Source organism: Notolepis coatsorum (assembly GCF_963971535.1).
Source record: "Notolepis coatsorum genome assembly, chromosome: 5".
NCBI lineage: Eukaryota > Metazoa > Chordata > Actinopteri > Aulopiformes > Paralepididae > Notolepis > Notolepis coatsorum.
Window position 1 is genome coordinate 111,050,928 of NC_140169.1, and position 27,747 is coordinate 111,078,674.

Below are 27,747 nucleotides of genomic sequence, written 5' to 3' on the forward strand. Positions count from 1 at the left end.
GCAGCCCCCACCTCCGGGCCGTGGCGACGCGATGGGACAGAGACAGAGGGGGCCCGTCGGTGGCCCCCGTCGGTGTGGTCCCCCGCTGAGCACAGAGGGGTTCCGCCGGTGGCCCCCGTCCGTGTGGTCGCTGTGTTGGGTCTTGTCTCACGAGTGGGGGCTGGCATGATGTCCTCTGGTGGGGGGGGGGGGTGTGAATACTCTTTGACCTTTTGGGCCATTACCATACAGTACTAATCTGGTCACATTAGGTGTGACCTTTGTCTATCCAACTGTCCCTGCATCTCATTCCTCCTTTAGCCCTGCAACCACTTCTGCTTAAACAGTATACAAGGCATAATGTTATGGTTTCCTAATTATTCACACCTATTATTTATGAAATTCAACTCAATATTTACCACAATTGCCTTAAAAACGAGGCCAAAGTGCCGCGAGTGCAAAACGGCACCTAATTAATGGATATTGCTAATAAAAGAAATAACGATTAAAACCCGAGTTTTCTCGGGTCTTGGCGAGTTAACCCGACTAATCTCGTGATTGGCACTGAATGGGTTAAGTGTGAGTATGTTTTAAGATTGGGCTAAAATGAATATATCTTCATGCCAATTTGTTCCATCCCTTCTTCTACCTGACTGTGTTGGAGTTTATGTAACGGAGGTCCGTGAGTAATATCCACAGTCACGATAAACACGTGTGTTGAGAAGTGACTGTGGCAGTAGGCGGGCTGCGAGTTAAACTCACTTCCCCATAACAGGGTTAATAGACACATAGATACGGTACCCAGGAGTGAATTCACCTCTTAGTGCAGCGGTCTATGTTGTCGCCCACGGCATGGGAGACCCGTGTTCGACTCTCCCTCGAGGCATCGACATTTAATACACAACGCAGAGGAGTCACTTACGATCTGTCACATTTAGTAACTTTGAAATTCGCACTGAATTTATCCAGATGCCTGATCATTTGTGTCATCAGCCAGTAATCTCTCTGTGTTCCCATGATGTCTGCGTTGTGTTGTTTATACCTTACTCCTCGTACTGGCTGGCACACTCTATCTCCCCCGTTAATGCATCCGACTCAGAAGAAAACGACACACTGGAAACGTGATACCTTTCCTTCAAACGTTATGTTTATTCCATAAACATATCCTCAAGATGGAAACAGTTCTGAAAGTCTTTGAGAAGTCCATTGAATTCATTATTTCTACCGATCTCTCCTGCTATCAGTTCGATGATGGTTGCGGCCTAATGGTTAGCCAAAAGCATTCCCTGTTAGCCGAAGCTAGCGATCTTGTGGCGTTCCCCCTCCCCCACCCTCCGGCTATCGGAAGGTGAAAGGGATTTCTGCTGTCTCTCTGTCAACGTCCCTACGTGTCAGCTTCGTGTCCTAGTCTACTTTAAACCAGAAGAAACTCACAGCTATAACGACTTTCCCCTAGCAACGGTGGCCATCCCCGTAGCCACGCCCCTTCTCTCGTTACTAAGTGACACGATGCCATGGCAACGGCTTCTCCCCTCCCTAGCCGACCAGCTATCTTTGTTGATGCGGCCAATGACCTCGGTGCTGTTATTGCTCTCACAGAGCCTGTGCCCAGACTGTCTGTCTTACCGTTTCCAAGTTCAACACACAATACAATGTTTAAACTAATATCTCTATAGATATGTACTTTACCTACATGTTATAACCCTTTAGACCTACAACACCTGCTAATAATGCATTATATATCCAGTATATACACTAGGGATTGGAAATTAATCGAAAAAAATCCCATATTCCATAGACCTATGGAATATAATTTCTAAGTTATGACGATTTTTTTTTATACAAAAAAAAAGAAATTATAAATATTTTTTATTTTATTTATTTTTTACTTTTTACTTTACTTTTTAAATGATTTGATTGAATCTTCAAGAAGCAAGAATCACCCAGCCCTAATATACACACAAATGTGTTTCCCCGTTTCAATGGGATAACACACACAGAGGAAATGTATGTCTCAGCGTTTACAGTTTAACACGGTTAAACTGATATATATAGGTTGTTATAACCAGAAATGAAAACCATTGATTTCATCAATGTATAGTCTGAGGTGTGGCCAGCAGTAGCAACCCCTTATATAGGGAGGTGTAGTGGTTACGTCATTGGTGTTTCCCGCGTGGTCCACCCTCCTTGAAATGGCAATGTATTTCCAATGGACCCATTTCTAAATAATCTCGTTTAAAACAAATAAAGCATGAACATTGGCATGGTATACCATTAATCGACAATCTATAGCTCAACATAAAAAAATTCGCAATTAATCGTAAAAGTAGCAAAATAACAATGTTTACGTTTTCGTTCACTGAGGAACTACACTTCACTTTGCCACTGCTGACTGACGTCACCACAGCGTAGACTCCTGACTGTATTAGGCGACAGCACTGAACGACAGGTGTTCTACTGGTAAGTGTAGTTATTTTTTAACAACAAATTGAAAACCTTATAACTAACTTTATTTCAACCAAAAATGCTTAAACAATAATGTTAGTGATAGAAACTCATTTTGTGCAAAAATGGAAAGCGTGCCAATGTTCATGAGGCAGAATTATTACAATAGCCGATAATACATTTTCCCAATGATAAATCCATATACGGGTGGACCGCGCAGGAAACTAAAGTGACGTCAGACTACACCGCCCTATACCCACTGAAATCCAATCTACACATTCGACGAAAACAAGAAACTGTCAATTGTAAACAATGTTGTCATCTTTCGCCTCGAGGTAACTGTTTGACAACATTACATATTCTACCTTTAAAATCGGTTCAGCCTTGGGTAAAATGTATTCAAATAATTTCCAATGTGTTATGTCATGTCTCTCATGGCCGTTCACACAAGGCGCAATGTGGTCACATCCTCAAGGATACAGCGAACTGAAGGTTCAAGAAGAGAGTGGTATTTATTTTTGTGGCTGCTTTATATCACACAGCTCTGGGGATAGTTTATAGTGTAGCAAAGCCACTCACAAACAAAAGGGTAATTGGCATTTTCATTGGTCAAGCAAAATTTGCCTTTTTGTTTCATGTGTGAGACAACTTTATGCATACACAGCATACTGGACCCTAAAACTCTCCTCCTGTCCAAACAAAATTTGGCCCAAATGTACTTATGCCTTTATGCAACACGGTCTCATTAGAAAACATAAAATTAAGGACTACACAGGCGAGTGCTCTAACCACTAGACTAAGCCACCCGCTCACCCTGATACAAACACAGCAATACTATGATGATGGTTTGTTCTAAAGTTGAACGGTTATGGTTAAGATATAAAGTTAAGAGTTAAGGTTAAGGTTAGATGGTTATGGTTAGTTTTTAAGGTAACAGTGTGGCTAAGGTTAGGGTTAGGGCTTGGGCGAGGCTATTGGAAAAGTGTGTCTTGGTTGTCTGGAGGTAAAGGCACTTGCCTCCCAAGTGAGTGCCCTGGGTTCACTCCCCAGCTGGGGAGCTCAACCGTTTTCTGAAAAACGTTAAAAGTTAAAAACTTTTGAATATGTCATATATGTACCTATTAGTAATACGTACACATTATACATTTTTTTAAATACATCAATATATTACTCATGGCTATAAAATAACGTACAATATGTACCTTTTTCCTGTGGTCGATTAGTGCTTTATTTACATATTTTAAGCAAGATTGGACTGCATTATGGTAATTTACCTATCTCAAGCCCCTCCCTCTTTTCTTGATCATCCTATTACAACTGTTGCTTAGGAAGGATCTGTGGTATCCTTGACTGTGTATTTCATAACTAATATGTGTGAATAATTAGAGAAAACCATAATGCAAAAGCCAGGTGTACCTTTTAACAGCAGAGTGGATTTACAGTGCTAAGTAAGGAGGTGATACTGGTGTTACAGAAAACAGTCATTTCAAACCCCCACTCGTGTGACTGAGTACTGTATGTAAATGTAGTCACACTCAGCTGGGAGCAGAGTTCAGCAGCAGATAGCCTAACAGATTACAGGCAGAGAAACACAGACCTAACTTGCTTTTGCTAAAGGTTCATGGAAATGGTCATAAACAAGATCATATTAATAAAACCATATTAGATAAAAGGTATTTGAATGCCATTTAGAAATGTCAAACTAATTATGAAGATAATAGTGTCATTTCACTCCTGGTGTAAACCATGTATATAGAAAATAAGGCTTAATTACCAAAGCTTAGTCTGGTAAAATACGTATCAAGTTATCTATTAATCAACTGTTTAGTATCAAAATGTAAGCAAAAGAGTAAAACTGTGATAATACTGGAAGAGTGTAATTCATAATACACTAGAGATACTTGGTAAAATGTTTGAATAGGAGATGCCTCTGTGGAAGAATGCTAGAGCCAAAGGAGGGGGGTCACATGAAGACCCCCGCTGTTGATATACTGGAAGAAGACCCTGAGGAGGGACAGGGAGGGGGGCGGACCGCCCCCGGAAGACAAACCTGATTGGACCAAAACGTACTACTAGATTGCTATTATTGGTGGATATCAGGGTATAAAATAGAGAACACAGTGTTAGAGAGACAGGCCAGACCCCCTAGAGTCTGTGTCTCTCACGACCGCCCACCCACAGACTGCTGATTGCATGTGAGTAAATACATGGGAAACACCATTGTTGTTTAGTTTAGAGCAGGGGTCTCAAACTCAATTTACCTGGGGGCCGCTGGAGGTAGAGTCTGGGTGAGGCTGGGCCGCATCAAATATTCCAAAAAAAAAGAGTTTCAAGTATTAAAAAAAAAGTACAACTGATCCAATCTTCTCAATATTTACTTAGCAATAACATTTCAGAACATGAACGGTTATTCAGAACATGAACAGTTCTTCAGAACATAGGCTTCTCAGTGGTGTCAGTGGACTCATCCACATGCAGCTATGGAAATGCACTGTGCATTTATTTTTATTCTATCACAAAGCTGTTTAATCAAATCACCAGCCAGTACTTCAGTTATTCTGGTTGCTGTGCGATCTGAGGGGGATTTGCTTTTGTTTGCCTTCAAACATGGTCTCCATCACTTCAGTCATACATTATTTTATTATGTATGCATCAGAGAGAGAGAATGGCTTCTTGTGTTTAGCCAACACCCATGACTCTGAGTGAGGACTTGGTTGCTTTTTCTCATTGTGACATAGATTTAATAATAATTCTGCTTACCGCTTGATATGATGATTTCATTCCATTTATTTGTGTGGTTCTTAGCACTGTGTTTTGTTTCGTAGTGGCGTTTCAAATTGCCACTCTTCACAAGAGCTACCGTTTCTTGGCATATTAGTCACATTGGTTTGGTGCTGGACTCAGGATGAATGCATATTTTTCAGTCCATTCACCTTTGAATTGCAGTCGACTTTTCTTTTACTGGCCATCTTTGAAGATCCCATATTTTTCTGCTGCCTGCCTGCTGGCGAAACTAGCTACATTTATCTCACGGAAATAAAACTGTTAAATGTATTTTTATTATGTGCGTGGCAGTGCGCCCTTACTCATTTGTGTTCTACAGAGGGCGATGTAGTATGTCCAGTATGTGACGTCACTGACGTCTCCTTCGCATTCCTGTTCCGGTCTATTATTTGTTATTGATTGTTGTTTATATATATAGCGGCACCACGACTGCATCTCGCCCCGCCTGAGAAATAAATATGCCTACGACTACGAGGCTAAAGATGATCTGAGTCAACTGAGTTCCATTTAATCGCCACCGCAACGCACTCCGTTTAACAAAAACTGGGAGCGAGGCTACTGTAGATGCGCTGTCAACTCTCTGCTCTGACTCGGACTGAAAGAGACGACAAACAGTCCGTGAAGACCCGCCCTACTCCCCTACTCTGCCTCTGACTCGCAGACTGTGGGTGGGGGGGAGAAACTCTGACGGGACGCTGAATGTGTTTGGACCAGACCCGTACACAGACACAGACAGACAGTGGCAGTGCAGCACTGCTCGCAGTCAGAGGAGATAGCGAGGATGCATTTGCCTGCCACTTTACTTGATATCACTCCGGAATCACGTTTCAACCAAGTTACTAACTTAACGTTGCTGTCATGAGCCTGCGCTATGGTAGCCTACAAGTGATCAAATAAATAAAACTTCTAACTCGTGCAACGACTCGGCAACAAGTTGCGTGCGGGCCGCACTAACACTAAACTATGACGTGAAGTAGGGGGCCGCAAAATATCATCCCGCGGGCCGCAATTGGCCCGCGGGCCGTGAGTTTGAGACCCCTGGTTTAGAGTAAACATGTACAGATATCCATCTGAAACCAGGTTTACTCATGTGTAATGCTCAGTAAGATTCTCTATTTCATTTGATAACCATGATTACTGTTTTATGTACATACTGGGTTTGATGTGCAAACCTTATTAAGCCTATGTACAAACATGTTTGATGTACTATGAAATGATCCTTGTATGTAAAAAACAACCTTCTGAATTCACTCTGAGCCCCGAGGCAAAATAAAGCATGAGTTTTAAACTATAGCGCTGTTGTCTGGCTGCACAAGCTTATTTCCCTAATGGCTATATTTGAAGTCAGATGAGGAGACCATTCTATCAATTATGATCCTTCTTCCTTTCCAGATAAGCAACCTCATTGTACTGTAAATAACCTTAGATATTGATTAGAAATATACGACAGATCAAGAAAAGAGAGCAGGGTTTGAGATACAGTAGGTCAATTGTTACCTTCTTTTATACTTCACTGCCTATTGTCCTGTTTGCAAGCAGCTCTATAATACAGTGTGTGCAGAAAACAAGTGCATTTACTGTTCAAGGGCATAGCCTAGTTGATGTTTCTTATGTGTGTTGCTTAATGTCTTCCTACAAGTAATTGTCCCTTGGCGATAAGATAGGTTCCTACATTTAAGCATTCTGACCAACACACTGAACCAAAACAAAGAAAGAACTGCTGAGGCATCTATTTCTACACTGTACATAGTATGTTTGGAGCAGTTGCACAGAATATTAATTTATAATCCATTGATGAGTGAGGTTGTAAAACTAATCAGTACAATACTTGACATAACCGGATGTGATTGTAGACACCTATAGGGAGTTATGTTTTAAGAAAAAGATGAGAAGACATCACTTTAATATCACATAAAGGGCAATTGCATTGCTGTTCCGGTACAGGCCAGAAATTAAGAGAGGATAATGACAGAAAAAAGCAATATTCTCAGTTTCTGTGGCCAAGGCTCCTATCCATTGCTGATTATGGGGAAATTGTTTGGGAAGTATTTCACAAAGCAGGATTAGCAAGTTAGCTAGATAACAATGAAAATATTCAATAATTGACTACACACACGCACGCACGCACGCACGCACGCACGCACACGCACACACACACACACACACACACACACACACACACACACACACACACACGTTATAAGATGGGACCTTGGTTGGCAGGTACACAAACAGACAGAGACAATCAGGCCTGAATAGAGTGATACATAGAACTATAGAGCGCTTCTATTCACACTCATAATGAGAGAGCAGTTTGAGTCAGCGGTGAGTGTGTGACCCCGAGGTCATCGCTTCATCACCTACAGTAACTGTAACCTCTACTTCATGTGTGAGCACAGGCTGCACAGCGGGTCAGTGTTTTTTATAACATCAACCTGACCTTTCCTTCCCCCCCCCGAAGGTTCTCCCCCGGTAGAACCTTACAGCCAGGACATATAACAGCCGTTCATCAGACATGGAGGTCTCTCGCCTTCTTCTGTGTATACCAGGAGCACCATGCAAGGGGGAGGAGGGTGTGTGACCGGGTGGGAAATACAAATCCTCAAACCAATAACCCAAAGGAATCTGGGACCTCACATGGGCTACAGCCTACAGGTACGACTGGATAAATGTGAGAGCAGCTATACAATAGTAAAGTGATAAAGATCAAATAAGGTCTGCAGTTTACACTATACAATAGACAAGAGGATCGACACTAAAGGTAAAATACTAACAGTAAAATACAGACAAAAGAATGGTGGCGCCACAATAACTGTGTGAGCTGGGACACACATAGTACATCTTGCTTATTGTGAGTGAAATACCTTGTCCCAAATACACACAATTTCACAATATAAAAACTAGGGCTGACCTTCGAATAATTTTTAGCATTTGAAGCTTTGGGGCCGAGATTCGATTTTAATTCGAAGCTTTAAATTTTTTTTTAAATGTGTTCAACTTTGTTGTTTTTAAATGTAAATAAAGTGGATTGGATTAATTAATTAAATTAATAATGAGTTACACAGCCAATAACATTACATTACATAATTATGTTGCAACCTTTGTCTATAAAGCAAACAATTATATAAATATTTATATGTAGTTAATAGAGACAAAGGCAGAATTCGACTAAATGTTTTATTAAGACATGTTTTTATATGGGTCGGGACACTATAAAATTAAGCATTACATCACGCGACAGAGTGTGTTATAGGAATTAAATCATGCCTAGGGGTAGTTGTTAGGCCCGACGTGCATCGGAGGGTCGTTAGACCCCCCTAGGCATGATCTAATTCCTAAAACACACGACTTCAAGTGATGTAATACTTTTATACAACGGCAGAATTCATCCAACCTTATTGCTATAGAATAAACACACAGTAATTGAAGCATAATGGAGATTTATTCACAAAACGTACTGTAGGTCCAAAAAAATTATAATGTTGCCTCCGTGTCTATAGAAGCAGAGGGAGGTTGCTACAAAGCTAACAACAAACTTCATATAAATCCTGCAATGCATTATTGTGTTGACAATGGGTCATGACAAACCAATTACATAATCCAACATTGTGTAAACAACTAACATATTCCAGTTGACTGTATCTTTTTTAAATTATTTGTTATATCCATACTTCCATTGTGTCTGGGACATCCAGTGAAATCGCTTCGTGCGACAGTGTCCTTTTGAAGCAGAGGGAGGTTGCTACAAAGCATGCCATCTAACAACAAACTTCATATAAATTGACTCTGCTATAGAGCCACACTCCGTTATGCACAAGTTTACAGATTTTTTTTTAATCCTCTTTTTCTCTGCCTGATTTTATATTTTTCTCCCCATCCCAATTTAGTCGTTATGCCAATTCCCCCCCTCCCTTACCTGGTTGTTGTGCGCATGTTCCTCCTACTGGTCGGTACAAGGGAACCCTGAAGTCCACCACATGCTTCCTCCAACACATGTGGAGACAGCCAGTGGCTCTCTTCTTTTTTCCTTCTCCGGCTTCTCCTGCTGTATAAGTTTACACTTATATTATTCAATGAGACTGTCAGCCAGCTTTTGCGCGACGGAGAAATACAATTTCAATTGTGACGAGAGAAGATCATCTCCCGATTCAGATAAAATTTAACACACACGGTTCCAAAGATATTAATGTTTTGCAGAACCCCCCCGCGATTTATATTTAGTTTTACAATGGGTCATGACAAACCAATTACATAATCCAACATTGTGTAAACAACTAACATATTCCAGGTGACTATCTTTTTTGAATGAGTCGTTATGACGAAAACAATACATCCATTCATAAAGATTATTGTCTGCCATCTTGGTTTCATTCGGATTTTTTTTTTTACGGCGGATTCATTCGAAAAAAAAGTTATTTGGTTGTGGGCGAGTTCTGGGGTCACGTGGAGTGTGTTATACGAAATAACAACTGGCAAATTCACTGTTTCAGCCAATCAGAATCAAGAAATTTGCATGCCATTGTATAAAATACTATAGAGAATTGTCAGTGCTGTAAAGTTGAAACCTTTTAAAATCTTAGACAAACGAAACACTTTGCTTTCATAAAATATTGTAAGCCGTCATTTGAGGCTTTATAAAAGCAGCACAATGAACACAAATCTGTCAGTGCCGAGTCCGACCTCATCTTAAATAACACACTTGTTGTAGTTAACAAAGAGAGGCAGAGTTGATTTTGCAGGTAAAAAAAAAAATATTCAAATTTTATTTTCTCATTCGAATCCCATGCCCATCGAACAAAGCTTCAAAGTATTTAAGACAGCCAAAAAAACAAATACTGAACAAATAGGCTGAACAATGTGTGTGTGTGTGTGTGTGTGTGTGTGTGTGGGAGGGAGGATATGAAGGGTTGGGGAAGGGGGGGGGGGGGCGGGAGGCGCGTGGGGGGGGTCCAATCAGAATGCTATTTGCACCTGAAGTGCTGGTCAAGGCGACCCCTCTATTCCAAGAATAACTGCAATCAGGGGTGCTAAGAAAGCTCAACATGAAACAGCAAGGTAGACGAGTTCCCTTTACAATATTCTCAAGCTTCTTCTTGTCCCTCACTGCACAACGCCATTTGAGTCAGACGCTCTTCTTCTACAACCTGTAGGGACGCTTGACTGCTGGGTGACTCTCGTATATACCGCCACCTAATGGCTCACAGTTTATTCTATAACGATCCCCATCACTCTTCCCACAAGTGGAAGCAATGCGTAAAGTTCAGTTTTCCGACCGCCGTTGAATCTCAAATGAGGAAGAAGCAGTGTTGTCTTCTGGGTGTGTTTTCTAAATTTGCCTCTAATGGCACGTTATAGCAGTTGTGGGAACCAACTGGCTGTAATGTACAGATAGTAACTGCCCCTTCTTGGGTTGGCCTCAATATTCTGCCTGTGAGAGAGAGGGGGGGGGGGGGGGGGGGACGATGACACACACAGAAGCACAGACGACCCGGAATGATTTATGGAATTTATTTGGTGCATCTCAGCCCAGGGACTACTCAGATGAAATGCCACTACATAACTCGCTGCTGATATGAATATTGTATGATAACTACATTATGCTTTCAGTTCTATCCTGCGACGAACAGGAGGAACACGGAGGCCCAATGATGGAGACACAGGAAACACAAGCATGCACGCACAGACACTTGAGTGTACACGCTCGAGGATGCATACTTGCCCACATGGACGCGCACACAAATACACATACAAATGCACCCGTGTGTGGCACTCACACACGTGACACACACACACACACAAACACAGGTATATTAAAGCAATGTTCTTTTTTTCTCTCCAGAGGTCTCCATGCTCTATATAGGCTGGCGGTATTACCTGGGGATGTTAAATCAGTGCAGCCTCCACAATTGATTCTGATGTCTGTCCACTCTTTCTGCATCCAAACGAGGGCAGGAAACACACATAAACACTGACAATACAACAAAGGTAATTTCAGCGCAGGCTGTTCTGGGCTACTCATCCTGAATTCATTCGATTACGTGACACTCTTGAGTGTGTGTCAGTGTGTGTGTGTGTGTGTGGGTGTGTGTGTGTGTGTGTGTGTGTGTGGGTGTGTGTGTGTGTGTGTGTGTGTGTGCGTGTGTGTGAATCTGTGTGTACCTTTGTGTGTGTCCATGATTACGTGTGCCTCTCTCTCTCTCCCTGTATGTGTGTGTGTGTACGTTTGTGCATAATCCATTGTGCCTGTGTGTGTGTGTGCGCGCGCGTGCATGCTTTTGTGTGGGTGCATGTGGGTAACAGAGGAGCAGAAACCGAATGCAAGCCAGTGTTTCAGTCCCAAAGACATGATTGGGGTTACATTGTACAGCTGCTACTGTCAGGCCAGCTTTGTACCTCTCTTACTCACCAGTCCCATCCAATTGACTGCCGGCTCTGCCCCCCCCCCCCCCCCCCCCCCCCACTCGGTGATGTCACCTGTTTATGCTAAATGCTGATTTAAACATGAAGGAATATTCCACTCGGTGCTCCTCATCTTACATTTTACAGGTTGTTATTTTGTATGTTAATGGTCCTGCCACACAGGAAGGCCTGGCGCTTGTTTTCATCTCACTCACTTGTATCTGACAGCGCTTCACCGGGTTATGACCTTTGTTTTCATTAATTGTTGGGAGAAAATAATATGGACACAGACATTCATATTCACATTCAAACGGTTGTTGAACAAGAACACAATATATTTCAATCTCAAGGCAGACACGTAGCCATATAACATTTAGGGAATTGTGTTCTGCCATTTTTGGGTGACATATCATTCAGGGACAAACTTTCTTATAGGCCCATTTCATGATAGGATATTATATATATATATTTTTTTTTTTACGTTTTTCCATTGGCATATTGCTATTACTGTACATACTGTACATTACATTTGTTTACTGGGAATGGGTTGATGGATGGAGTTGAGCTTAAAGGGGCACTTCACAAAAAAACAACGCTGATTTATTTTGCACATCATCTCACACTATCCCAAGGCTCTAAACTGTTATGCTGTAGAGACACACACAATGATAGATGAAAAAATAGATACGGATTGCAACAGGGATTGCTATTTTCTTTATCTACATAATTTTATTGACCTGTAATTAACACAACACAAGGATTCAGTGTCCTCTTGTGACCTCACTGGTGGCCATATTCAAACTCATTAATGATTCTATATGAATTGAAAATGGGGGACCCTGATGGAAACAAGACAAACGTCTTTCTCAGGTCTGCATCCCCTTAACAATTGTGTGTATTGAGCCGTACTGTATTGTACCCATTCTGCAATCTGTTAAATAAAGTTTTCATTCATTCATTCATTCAACTCTCAAACTGTCAAACTAAATGAATGTGTGCAAAGCAGTTTAGAATGTGTTGTTTTTATCCCTGTTGTGAAGATCGCCATTTCCAATGTTCTATTCAAGTTGCTCTGCTGGCCTTTAACAATGTTCTATTCAGTTTTATGAAACTGTCCTTTGTGGTATCATTCATCAATAATACCTTACCTTCAGAAATGATTAACTCTCCACAGTCATATTTCATTTTGTCTGAGAGAAAACATTTTTAAATCAGGGGCTTTATCCAGAATTGGAAAGAAATCCACACTAGATATTTCATCTGCGGGAAAGGCTGGGTATTTGCCAGTGATCAAATCCAGTTAGAACATTATTTCCTGTGGCTCTTCGTCTCTAAGCCTTACTATCTCAACAAAGTAAAGTCTCCTGAGGCTAGTAGGCTGCCCGCTCTCCTTCAGAAAAACAAAGGAAGGAGCAAACATGGCATGCATGTGAAACTCTTTCCATGCAAAAGAGCATGCAGTTGGTAATCGACCGTCACAAACAGTACAAACATTTTGGTGCATGGGTCGTGCTACATTTATGAAAACACACGCAATGTTGGCTGCAATGGGCAGGTTTCCCTGCAGTGTTTACTGTGTTCAATTAATTTGTTCCTATCGGTTAGAGGTCCTTGCCATGAACACCCGAGGTAACGTCGGTACATATTCTATCTGTGGTGGTTTAATTTAGGCTGAAACACCTCCTCGTTTTGTCTGCTTTCAGTATAACACAAGCTAATCTTTGTCAAGTCCTGTAATGCTGTGTCTTTTGCTTGCCGTGTTAATTCACTCTCAACACATCCATTGAGCGGAGTGGTATTAAAATTATCCAAAGTCCCTCGTCCCATCTAATGGTAATACCCACAAATAGAAACTAGTAGAATCACAGATTTAAAAGGGAGCTTCATATAACAAATGTATTTTGGAAGGAAGTGTGAATTATGATTACATATCCATACGTGTACACGACTCGTTCTACACAGCTGATTAGGCAACAAAAGCAACGATGGGCCAATTTTATTGGAGGGAGTGACAGCGCAAGAGGGGAATTTACATTTTGTTATTACAGCCAAGGCTCGTAAATGTCCCTGGGGCATGGCCGAGTGTTTATTGGAATGTGATGGAGAGGTTATTGACTATTATTGAGGGTAAGGAAGTACAAAGAATTGAATTTGATTGGTTTCGTAATGGACACAGACCTCGTAGTCAGGATTTACTACAAGCATGAGTACCCAGCTGTCTAGAACGGGGACAGCAGAATCCCTGGGGTAAATATCCAAACGTTGTCAAGGTTAGAGAGACATGCTATTGATAGGGTTACTTTAGCGTCGGTTTATGACCTGACATGTGACACAGTGAAGTGGTTGGAATTTATAGATCGCTAGGTATATTATTAAAGTTCCAATTGGTGTGAATGGTTACAGAGTCATGAAGATCGTATTTCATATTAATGGTTTAAAAAGTGTTTACTGAAAGGGCACGACTTTGCAAAATGATATCTATTGGGAGAACACGTGTGCATGGCAGCGGGCTCTCAGAGCAGCGAACAGCAACAAAGACATAACACTTTGTACAGTTTTCGGGAAGCCTAAAATTATTTGCGCAATGGTATGCTAACTTTTCACTTGATGATTTTAAAGGAGCATACCAATTATAATACAATTATTTCCTCATCTCATCATGTTAACCGACATCAGTAAAAAAGTTATTATGAATAATTAGTGGTTAGTGAGTTGATATGCAAAAGAGCGGCCCGCCAGATCTCCATCCTACCGAAGTCGGCCCATGTCACCCCACTTCTTAGGGACCTGCACTGGCTCCCCATTGCTGCACGTATCCGCTTCAAGGCCCTCGACCTAGCATACCGTGCGGCAAAGGGAACCGCTCCCGCCTACCTCCGGTCAATGGTCTCTAACTACACACCCTCAAGGCCCCTACGCTCTGCATCTTCTGGCCGCCTCAGACCTACTCCTATCCAAGCCCCGGGAGGGTCATCAAAGAGATGTCGCCTATTCTCAGTTCTTGCCCCACAATGGTGGAATGAACTACCCACCAAAAACAAAAAATAAACGTAAGGCTGTGTTGTCAGGTTTAACTCAAGGCTGTGTGGTCAGGTTTAACTCAAGGCTGTGGTCAAGTTTAACTCAAGGCTGTGTGGTCAGGTTTAGTCAAGGCTGTGTGGTCAGGTTTAGTCAAGGCTGTGTTGTCAGGTTTAACTCAAGGCTGTGTGGTCAGGTTTACTCAAGGCTGTGTGGTCAGGTTTAGTCAAGGCTGTGTGGTCAGGTTTAGTCAAGGCTGTGTGGTCAGGTTTAGTCAAGGCTGTGTGGTCAGGTTTAGTCAAGGCTGTGTGGTCAGGTTTAACTCGGCTGTGTGGTCAGGTTTAACTCAAGGCTGTGTGGTCAGGTTTAACTCAAGGCTGTGTGGTCAGGTTTACTCAAGGCTGTGTGGTCAGGTTTAGTCAAGGCTGTGTGGTCAGGTTTAGTCAAGGCTGTGTGGTCAGGTTTAGTCAAGGCTGTGTGGTCAGGTTTAGTCAAGGCTGTGTGGTCAGGTTTAACTCAAGGCTGTGTGGTCAGGTTTAACTCAAGGCTGTGTGGTCAGGTTTACTCAAGGCTGTGTGGTCAGGTTTAACTCAAGGCTGTGTGGTCAGGTTTACTCAAGGCTGTGTGGTCAGGTTTACTCAAGGCTGTGTGGTCAGGTTTAGTCAAGGCTGTGTGGTCAGGTTTAACTCAAGGCTGTGTGGTCAGGTTTAACTCAAGGCTGTGTGGTCAGGTTTACTGAAGTCTGAGCAATAAAGAGGATGCAGGGTGTACTTTCTGGGTTAAGGCTAATGGTCTATTTCTCAGCACTGCAGAGAATTACTCTGCCATCTGCTGTAGGGCTGCTCTCTTCTCTCCCTCGCTCCCCTCACTCTCTCACGCTCTCTCTCTCTCTGGAACAACAGGGGACAGACAAAATGGCAACCTGAGAGCCCCACTCAACAGCTGAGTACAAAGCTCTGTCCACATAGACTCTCTCTGTGCTTGTCTGTCCTCGTTCCACCTTCTTAATCTCTCTCTCAACCCCCCCCCCTTCCCATTCTCTTTAACTTTGTACAGTCTGTCGACAAAACATAACCTTTTAATTATAGTTCAGTCGAATAGAGATGGTTATGACTGCGCACACACACACACACACACACACACACACACACACACACACACACACACACACACACACACACACACACACACACACACACACACACACACACACACACACACACACACACACACAAATACTGTATGCTAACGACCAGCGCCAAACCTATTCACCTCCTCAGTATAAATAAGTCAAATTATGCAGAGAAACAAATCATTGTTTTTAAAGTACCTCTTGTGCATTTTTGTAACACTACATCAGCCCTATGATAAAAACAATATGTCGCCCAATATGTCCAGGTCGCCCATCACGGCGCCGTGATGTGGGCGCTGTTGTCATGCTGATCTGTCCCGTTTGGGCTGTTTTGGGCGGAAGGACACAATTTTTGGATGGCTTGTCACTAAGACCCATCACGACCATCACCGCAAGTATCAGTCCGCAAGTCTTACAGGGACTATATATATAGCTCCCGAAGCGCCGGTTGTGTTTTTTGTTAGATTTTTCCAGAGCGTTCGGTCATGAAATTTATTTTCTCCGGGGATTCAGAGCTTGCTTGTACATTTCGAAACAACCGTGTAAGTACTGTTTATACTCATTTGTTGGCCTTATTATAGCATTCGTTAACGTTTATGACCATCTATAGTGTTTGTGAGATGTTTTTCCAGAGATTCTGGTCATATTTTCCACTCAAAAAGCTTGTTTCAAAAGTACCGATGCAAGTCTGAAAACCCCCCAGGAAGCGTGCTTTTTGTGACGGCTCCTCACTCTGCTGCTACATGCTCATGCTAAGCAGCTGCTTAGCTGCGGGCTAAGTTAGCTAACGTGAAGCTGTGAGGTATTTATTTCACAAATGCAATGTTTTCAAATAGCCACGTTGCTGTATTTAGTTACTGGCTCATATTCTATATATAATCAATTTCATTTTATTTTACGTGGAATCTAACGCTGGTCATACTGTGCGGCTAATATGAAGCGCCATTGCACGCGGTGCGGGCGTATTTATTTATTTACCGAATGCAATGTTTTGAAATAGCCACATTGCTGTATTTAGTTGATTCATTACTGGATCTATATATAATATATTTCATTTGTATCAACCCAGAACGGAGGATGACAGCTGACATAACAACAGGGAAGTCGAGATGACGCTGCTAAGCCAGGCAAGAGGCTTATATTGAGGCAGAGAGTATGGACAGGGGTGCAGTCGTAATATGGGCGAAGGCCAAACGCCTGCGCACTCCCGCGCACGCGCGCGCGTGCACGCGCATACATGTTCCCTCGGTTGCGCACAGAACAGATGAATGATACACCTTGTCTCATCCTTCCAGTCGAGAGATCAAGCAACCCCCCACCTACAGGGTTTGTATTTGGTTGTCGGTATCCTATTATTATGCAAAGTCTAGGTGATAAGTGCCGGCGACGAGTAATTTTTGTGTCGTCGCGCCGGCACTTACCACCTAGACTTTGCATAATAATAGGATGCGCGCACTTCGGCCTCAGTGACGAAGCCCAAACGTCGTTTGACCGCGTATGCCCAGCACTGCACCCCTGAGTATGGAGGAAGACAAGGCTCTAGTCATATGTACATTTCCACCACGAGACCTGCTCTCCGTGAGAGCTAGAGTGAGAGAGACAGAGGGGGAGGGAACATTCCCTTATACCTGCTACCTGACGTCAGCTGCTATAGCTGTGTCTCCTTACGCCTATAGCACCCTCTTGTGGAACAGTAAAGTGCAGTTACATTCAAGCATATTATTACTTACACTTGCACATGCACAAACTCAATGGTGGTCGGCCATTTTGCCAGGTCAAAACTAACGTACTGGTGATTTATCTGTGAAGTAAAAAGAAATGTTTTCACTTCATCAAGTTTCAAGTGTGTTTATTATATACAGAATACTTTATAATGCAATGGTTTTTATAACTTGTGTCTTAGATTAGAATATACAGAATACATTATAATGCAATGCAACAATTTCAGAATACTTTATATCAGTGATGCCACAGATTACTTGTAAAAGTAATCTGATTACTGATTACTGATTACTCCTTTAAAAAGTAATCTAAGTTACTTTACTGATTACTTGATTATCAGAGTAACTTAGTTACTTTGAAAGTAACTAGGTTACGAAGTCGTCGTCGTTCCCCCAACAGTTTTTTTTAAACGCTTTATTGAAAGTGCATAAATTGTTTTTAACTTGTTTCTCTGCACATAACGTAAATTGTTAAACTAGTGCTTCAGCTTCTGTACCATCAAGTATGGTAAAGCAACAGTCTATGATGCTCACAGCATTAGAGCAGCCAGCCAGTGGTTTTACAAAATCAGTGTATCACATCTAACAAATGCAGGCTGAACTATTCAATTATATCAACTGTAACTATTAAATTGTTTTTATAAATGTCTCTCTATAAACATACAATCAGTCTCTCTTTAACATGTAAATTAACTGTAAATCTGGCAAATAAGAGCTTTTGCTCTGCCACCATCAAATAAAAAGGGAAAGAAACAATCTCTCTCTTTTGCTGTTTGGCTGGCCTCCGAGTCCTCCTGTACCTAGTCGAAGCGTCGGCTAGTGTTGTGATTCAAGATGCTTTCAATGCAATTGGATGTGCTGTTTTTAGCGGTAGACAGTATTTTGTTTCCTCCGCATATGAATGTTTTTTTCACCCGGCTTAGCTGACACAAACGTGAAGTAGTGACTGAGGCTACGTTTAGACGAGCGTTTTGGGGTGGAATTCTCCGTGCACTGCAGACGAGGCTGTAACGACGGAGCCCTGCTGTCACACGATTGGCGCATATGTCACATGACGTGCTGTGAAGACCCGCCCTACTCTGCCTCTGATTCGCAGACTGTGGATGGGGAATGTGATTGGACCAAAGCAGAGTCACTCACAGACAGAGGGTCCAGTCACGCCGCGGGACACATTGTCTATTTAACCCTTTCACTGCCACACGACGTCACTCCCAAATAAGAAAAACAGCTCAAAATGTATTTTTGACTGTCGAAAACGAAATAAAATACTGCATTCCGCCTGCATTATGAATTTATGATGAGATAGTAACGAAATAGTAACGCACAGCCACTTGGACAAGTAACTGCAATTAGATTACTGGCTTTTAAAGATTAACGCGTTAGATTACTATTTTCGGGGAAAAGTAATCAGATTACAATAACGCGTTACTTAGTAACGCGTTACTGGCATCACTGCTTTATATACAGAATACTTTATAATGCAATGGTTTTTATAATTTGTGGCTTAGATTAGATTATACAGAATACATTATAATGCAATGGTTTTTTTTATAACTTGTGTGTCTTAGATTAGAATATACAGAATACTGTAACGCTAGGTGTACTATTGAAGTAGAGAACACAGTTTAGCAGACAAGGGAGAATAAACGAGGTAGAGACGAGGGGTGAAGCTTAAAGAAGGGATATTTACTACAATCAAAACTACAAAACAAAGGAGGCACAGCCGGGCTGGCTCTAACAAACACGGACTGATCACAAAACAAACAGAAGAATGAGCTCGCTGACTGGACAAACTCACATGATAGGACAAAAGCACGACACAGGGAACACACAGGATACTGGAGGAATGTCGCCACCAGGAAGGGAAGACAGACAAGACACCTAAATACCCACACTAATTAATAATCAACAACACCTGGGCGCCGTTCCCCGTACCTGGCTAACTGAGTTAGCTGGATAATTTTCAGCATAGCTTGACTTAAGCCAGACCTTTCCATTCCCCGACGCTCGATTGTCTAAATCACTATGACAACAGATCAAAAAGTTTGAACCTGGTCGAGGGCAGTGTTAAGTTCAGTTAGCTGGATGAACTATGGCCACGCCCTCGCAAAGAAATCCCAGCTCCCTTCCTGAAATATTTCTCACAGTCTAGATCCCATTATGCCATTCTGAATTATGTTTTTGTGCTTCGTTTGAAATGTAAAATAATAGGTCTGCAGTAACGCTGATAATAAATCATATTCAGCCTATGAATTTACTTTGTCCTATATAATGCACGTCATATTTATACGGATACGGCGCTCGCGAGTCGCGACACAGTTATTTTAATAACGGACTAAACGGATCATTGCAAATGTGAATCCCGCTGGGATATTTTTAATGAATGAAACCTATCGGGTGTTTGGCTCTGATTAGTTTAATATTCTTCGCTGTGTATTTGCTTAACGGAGCACCCGGATGCGTTTCATTCAAGCTGAAGCGTCTATGCGCGGATTGTGGATATGAATTATGAGGAATCTGAATCTGTGGAGTATTTAATTGTATCACTGTGACAGTGTCACACGTTATTGTGATATTGTAACTGGGATTAAAATATATGAGGAGATGCGCTGTTTGATGGATTTGATGACGTGACGTGACTTGATAAATTGAATGAGCCTTTGACGTTTTTGATGAATGAATTTGAGAAAATGCATTTTTCTTTTCAAGCACTGTTATCTGATGATGAACATGAGGTGTCACTGGTATAAATAAACCAAATGGTAATCAATTCAATGCATGTATGGATTAGGTCCGAAACAGATTAAAACCTGATTAATAGTGTAACTGCAAGCCTCCCTCCAAGCCTCTCTTTGGAAACCATGTGTTTATATAGTACATAATACCTAAGCACATACAGATATCCTCATGATATAATTCGTATGAATTAGATATACTATTTGGGCTTGTTTTTATCGTTATTCTGAAAGAGCTGAACTAATTATTTTCGCTAGCAAGATCTCATTTGATTATTCATTCCATAAGCCTATACTGCCAGCAGGTACGTTTAAAGAAATATAATCTGATTGATTGGGGTAATGAGGGATTTAAAATTAGCCTATAGATTATGCATTTAACTTGTCGGCGAGGCTATTGAGCCGTACTGCATTGTACCCATTCTGCAATCTGTTAATAAAGTTTTTTTTTTTTTTAAACTTTGACCAGTCAGCTGGTTCTTTTTAGCGTTTATCGCTTTTTCATCACATTCATACTTGGTCAAGTTCGACCGACAGAAGCAGGCTGAAAGGGTTCAGATGGGGGGGAAGACACTCTGGGAAAGGCACGGCTGCCGTCCGGGATTCGAACGCGCTCAGCCCCAGATCCGTGACGAGCACGGTTGTCCACGGCGCTGAAATAGCACTCGCGGTACGTGGTGAGCTACTGGAGCTCCCCTGTTAATAAAGTTTTAAATCAATCAATCAATGCCGTTAGAAAATCAGGATTTCTGCTATCGACACTTGCTGTCTTTTCAGCTGAGGCGGGCGCGCGCAATTATCCTGAGTCTCAAGTCTGGTTCAAATGAACGAGACTGAATCCACCTTCGAGGAACAGGAAAATCCCGGATTCAAACATCGGGTTAATTGAATCTGGATAATGGGACTCTTGATCGACTTAGTTGAACCAGGTACGGGGAATAGGGCCCTGGCCAACACAGAATCACAACATACACAATGACAGTAAAGCAATGACAAACTAAACAACAACTAGACACTACTGCAATGACACACAACAACAACAACAACAACAACAACAACAACAGGGGAGTAACATTACACATAGACAGGGGTGGCCCAAGATAATAAACAATTAGACACTATGTCTATTACTTGGAACCACAGTAGAATAGCCACCTGTACCAATAGGCTAGTCTGGCCACTAGAGGGTAGGAGACCAATGTCAGGAGGAGAGCAATGTCGAATGTTATTCTCCTGCCGGTCAGCAGGACCGGCCCTTGGGTCGTAACAGAATACATTATAATGCAATGCAAAAATGTCAGAATACTTGTCATACTACCTGTCGTATGGACGACTCTACACTGCATGGAACACAGGTAAATGTGCAGATCAAACACAGCTGAGTATGTGGGTTGAGCCCATGAGGAACTTGCAGAGTCTAATTCAAACAGCTAACAGTACAGGAATGTTTCTATATTGTATATTGCATACTGTCAAATAACGAGTTTTCTCATTATTTGCTACTTTCTATATTGTATATTGCATACTGTCAAATAACGAGTTTCCACACTTACTGCATATAGCCTCAACACCACACACTTACTGCATATAGCCTCAACATGACACACTTACTGCATATATCTCCAACACCACACACTTACTGCAAGCCCCAACACCACACACTTACTGCATATCTCCAACACCACACTTACTGAATATAGCCTCAACACCACACACTTACTGCATATAGCTCCAACACCACACACTACTTTCTATATTGTATATTGCATACTGTCAAATAACGAGTTTTCTCGTTATTTGCTACTTTCTATATTGTATATTGCATACTGTCAAATAACGAGTTTCCACACTTACTGCATATAGCCTCAACACGACACACTTACTGCATATAGCTCAACATGATCGAATGCAATATATATATATATATATATATATATATATATATATATAGGCCTATAACGTAATCAATCAAAATATCCCTATATAATAGCTTTACTGTATTTCATAAATGATAAACAACACTAGGTGGTGTGTTTTACCCTATGAACTTGGAATAATGTGTCTCAGGCGAGCAAAGAACATGATTTGCGCATGCTGCACAAAAGGTTTCATAACTCCGTTTCCAGGAAATGTGCCTCGATTTCAGTCAATGTTTACAATATTTTGCTTGGAATTGTGAACGAACGAAGGCATGTAGAAACGAACGTTTTTTTCATATTGTACAGCAAATAGTGTTTGTCAAATGAGCCGAACCATTTCCACATACAGTAGCTATAATATAGAATATAGAAATAGCTCCGCGAAAATCATGAAATATCCGAAATCAGTCCCAAAAGGCTTGTATTCAAGCCTTAAATCGCGCACCCTCTGCTGGCACCCAATGTGTTAAGAGTGAACTGTTCCTTCAACTGAAATATATCTGGCTGAAAAACAATAGAAGAAAGAAGACATGCATTTTATCCAAAGCGCTTTACAACTTATGCCACACATACACACACCGACGGCGGAAGCGACCATGCAAGGTGCCAACCTTCTCATTGGGAGCAGTTATTAAGTGTCTTGCTCAAGGACACCGTGACACTCTGCCGAGAATCTAACTACATATAACTAGTGATTACCAGATGCTCTACCTCCTGAGTCACTGTTGCCCCCCTGACATAATCAGAGACGTGTTAAAGTAGATTCATGAAAAGTTAACGAAACTACCGTTCATACAATAATAACAAGCCTCTGTCACAAATGTATCAGTACTAAATACCTATATGTCCCTATGCCATAAATGTCATGTATGTTATGTATGTCATAAATGTCTATATGAATTGAAAATGGGGGACCCTGATGGAAACAAGACAAACGTCTTTCTCAGGTCTGCATCCCCTTAACAATTGTATGTATTGAGCCGTACTGTATTGTACCCATTCTGCAATCTGTTAAATAAAGTTTTCATTCATTCATTCACTCTTTTGGGGTATCTGGGGGACATACAGCAGCTATGTAAAAACCATTTCCCCATAATGTGACAATGAAAAACAACAGTCTAAAATCCACAATGTTGTTTTAAAAATGCCTTTAATTTGTCTTCTTTCCTTCTCCAGCAAAGCAGAGCAGTATAGTGGAGATTAAATGCTTTTGATCGTACATGAGCTTCATAACACAAAGACACACAAGTGTGTGAGTGTGTGTATTTGTATAATTATTCTTGTGAGGACCAACTCTTGACTTTATTGTGAGGACATATTTTATTTCTCTGTGGTTAGGGCTATGAATTAGAATTAGAGTTAGAGTTAGGTATGTAGTGACTAAGGTTAGGGTAAAGGATTAGGGGATTAATGTAAATCACATCATTGTGTGTGTGTGTAGTCTCTGTGTCCAATGGAGCTCAGATGTCCCCAGCGCAGATGGAGGAGAATTTACTGCCACACTTTTGGTCGTCCCACTGCTTATTCCCTGTTAAACACAGACACAACAGACAACAGTCACTTCTTAGAACAAGGACACACACAGTGTCATAGATACAAAGCATGAGAGCTCTGAACATGAGTCAAAGTGCCATGCTTGTAAACCACCACTAGGGGTCAGTCAGAATGGCTAACTGAGTGAATGAGGCGAGATTGTGGATCTATGAGGTCTAAATAAATACATTCTCTCACGGTTCCTTCATTCGGTGCCATTATAGGTACATTAACAGTGTGGATACTTGCTAATATCCTGGTTAAGGTTTCAGTGTTTATACGCGTTTTTATATCCAGATTAAATGTCTGATAAAGATTTACGTTCCAAAAGTGTCCCTTTTGTAAAATTCCCTGATATTCCATGACTTATTAATTAGAAGTATACTGACTAAGGCTGTCAAAGTTAACGCGGTATTAACGTGTTATCGCCCGATTCTATTAACGCCACTATTTTTTTAAACTCACGATTAACTTTTAAGAAAAGAAAATTTTACTTTTTATTTGTATATTCTTTTTTACTAGACTTCACTCAGGTGTATTATTGATGCTCTCATTGATACTATGTTTGTTTCTGAAGTCTGTGTGTGTGTGTGTGTGTGTGTGTGTGTGTGTGTGTGTGTGTGTGTGTGTGTGTGTGTGTGCGTGCGTGCGTGCGTGCGTGTGTGTGTGTGTGTGTGAGATGAGAGAGATGAGGAAGGGGCAAGAGAGAAAGAGAGCTGGGAGAGTTCGCCCCGACCGAACTGTAGGAGTCGCTGTTTACAACGACCAGGACCCACCCACCAGCTTTCCCACCCCTAACACTGCCAATTGTGTTAGTATGAACGACCAGCCAAGCTGGTAGCAATGCCGGGAGCTGGGCTTGAACCCAGCATCTCCTGCACTAGTGGCGAGCGCCTTGCCCACTGCTACGGCCAGCATTTCTAAACAGACTTGCATAGTCCATGGGGCTGTTTGTAGAGCTAAATCTATACTTTATAGTATTGCTATCTGTCCATTCTCATTGTCAATTGAGACCATAAACCGTCCCTTCAAAATGGCTTAAAGAACACATTTTTTCATCAATACGTTCTCATTTTATAGCATCTTGAATATAAGCGTTATAAGGGATTTCGGTTAGTATATTTCCTGGAAGGCGAGATACAGGTCGCTAAGCTAGTAACGTTAAATCCAATGGCATTTCGGCTATACAGAAGCTAGAGTTAAAAATCAAACTGCATATGATCGATATGATGGTCCACCATGAATGCATGAAAGGGGGGGGGGGGGGCGGGGGACCTCGTTTCTGATTATTGATTACCAATAACCGCGTTAGCCTCAGTAGCCACATTCGCTGATCGGGTGGATGGCTATCATAACAAGGTCTGATCAGCATGTAATTTACGTGAAAAAGATCTTACCATGGGCCGGTTGGATCCCCCAAAGGATTTCCCAGTTATCGATCGCCATCTGGTCGATCGATATGTCCATTGGCTGATGATATTATTCCTTTACTGCACACTGAAATCCGCGTCCCAAAACGTATTCCGTGTAACAGGCTATAGGCATCGCTTCATGTTAGCAGAAAACTACATTGGAGATCCAGAAAAAACAAGACAACTTCTGCCACAGGGAACACTGCATTATCGAGATAGCGCCCCTAAGAGGATCTGGCCGGTAATGCACTTTTTAGAATTCAAAGAGTAGGGTACTTCTGCAGTGCTGCTCGGTGACATCGAGTAGGTTATTAAAATGGAATAAAAGCCAAAAAAACCTTGCCACGGACATGTCCATGGTTGGTCCTCAACCGTTGGATTCGGAACACGGACATCTCCGTGGTCGGGCGTCATTGTGTTAACAAATTTCTAGAACCATAAACCAAACGTAATGCTTGTACCTTAAAAACATGAAAAAAACACAAAAATGTGCAACTAGGGCTAAAAACCCAATAAAATTATAATAATAATAATAAATAATATATGCTTCTTAGCAGACTTCTTAGCTTAACATAACAGACCTACAGTAAGTTTGGGGGAACTAATGGGATAACTGGGGTTGCAACAAAAGTGCAACTAGGGATAAAAACACAATGAAATAAAATAATAATAATAAATAATATATGCTTCTTAGCAGACTTCTTAGCTTAACATCACAGGGAACTAATGGGATAACTGGGGATGTTGTTTGCTCCTGACAAGAGTCTCAAAGTCTGGGGTGATGGTAGACAAAGAAACTCTGAGGTTGTGCTCAATGTCCAATCTGTTTCTCTGCTTTGTCTTCAGCTGGACCAGAGCAGCTGAGAAGCCACTTTCACAAAGATAGGTAGTGCAAAAAAATACAAATAAAATATATATATATATTTTTTTTTACACACATCCGTGACCCACTCAAAATGGCCCCGCGACCCACTTTTGGGTCGCAACCCACCAGTTGAGAAACACTGACCTAGAGAATGAAAATATGTCTCCGTTTCTATTTCTTATCTTTGCTGGTGGGGCTCCCCATGTGTTGGGAGTTTGGATGTCTTTGAAAAGGCCATGTTAGAGTGCTCCCCTCGCGCTACAGCGAGTCTGTGATTTGCGGAGACCCAAACGGAAAGCTTTGCACCCCAAAGTGCAACAGAACCGAGAGGCGGATAAAGCAGCAGCTCTACAGCTTCAGTCTGCTTTGTGCCGTTGCCTGTTCTGCCGTGTTTCCTCCTGAGGGACAGATAAGCCGAGCTGGGAGTGATGCTATCGGGCCACTGGGGCAAAGAAGGTGACGACTCTATCCCCCTCTCCAGTCAGTTAGACAGACTGTCAGTGTCGGGATGCAATTTTGCATAGAATGCACATTATCCAACCATCTGAAATGAACCCAAGGACACGGTTCATTAGGGTCTTGACTGGCAACTAGGGATGCACCGATCCGATATTGTTTCAAGTTTCTTTATTAGTTGTCATACAGAAATACAGGATACTTGGCGGCTACGTGGCGCAGTGGGCAAGGCGCTCGCAACGAATGCTGGAGACTAGGCTCGAACAGGATGCCTCCTGTTCGAGCCCCGCTCTCCACATTGCTTTCAGTTTAGCTGGTCGTCCACAGTAATACACATTGGCTGTATTACGGGGAGGGAAACTGAACGGTGGGGATCGGGCGTTGTGGACAGCGACTCCTACAGGTCGGTTGGTGCGCCTGCGCGCGTCTTCCTTAATGCCAAGCAAGCAGTGCAAAAATTTACCGTAGTGGCGTGCAGTAATGCGCCTGCCATTTTCCGCCGCCCAGCGCTCATGTGCGTGCACCGCCGGCGGTGGCGTGCTCGCTCGGCTCAGGTGCGTGCGTGCGCCGGCGTGCTCGCGAGGAGGTGCCCGCGCATGCGCATGAGATCCCACCTTGGTTCGTCGACGCATGCGCATGAGATCCCACCTTGGTTCGTCGACGTATTGGTTCAATTTGTGGTTATTATTATTATTAACACGCTTTGGCTTTGCACGCCAGCCAATTTGAATTTGGTTAATCACCATACACGTGATGGACGCAGCAGGCGATCACTCATATTGTTATTCCGCTGCGCCGAGGTACAATGATTGATTGATTGATTGATTGATTGAGCAACATGAGCTAACTGGCTGAGCTAACGCGGAGCTAACACGCAGCTAACATGAGCTAACTGATGCATTTTATTACCTGCTGTGCTGTAATCAAGCCAAAGCAGAGGTACATCATTTTAGTACATAGTTATAACAGCTAAGGGGTGTTGTTAATGCATTTTATTACATGCTGTGCTGTAGGTTACATGATTGATTGATTGATTGATTGATTCAGCCAAGCCAAAGCAGAGGTACATCATTTTAGTACATAGTTATAACAGCTAAGGGGTGTTGTTAATGCATTTTATTACATGCTGTGCTGTAGGTTACATGATTGATTGATTGATTGATTGATTGATTGATTGATTCAGCCAAGCCAAAGCAGAGGTACATCATTTTAGTACATAGTTATAACAGCTAAGGGGTGTTGTTAATGCATTTTATTACATGCTGTGCTGTAGGTTACATGATTGATTGATTGATTGATTGATTAGTACAGGTCAATACTACAATTGTTAATACCTAAATAGCTAGCCT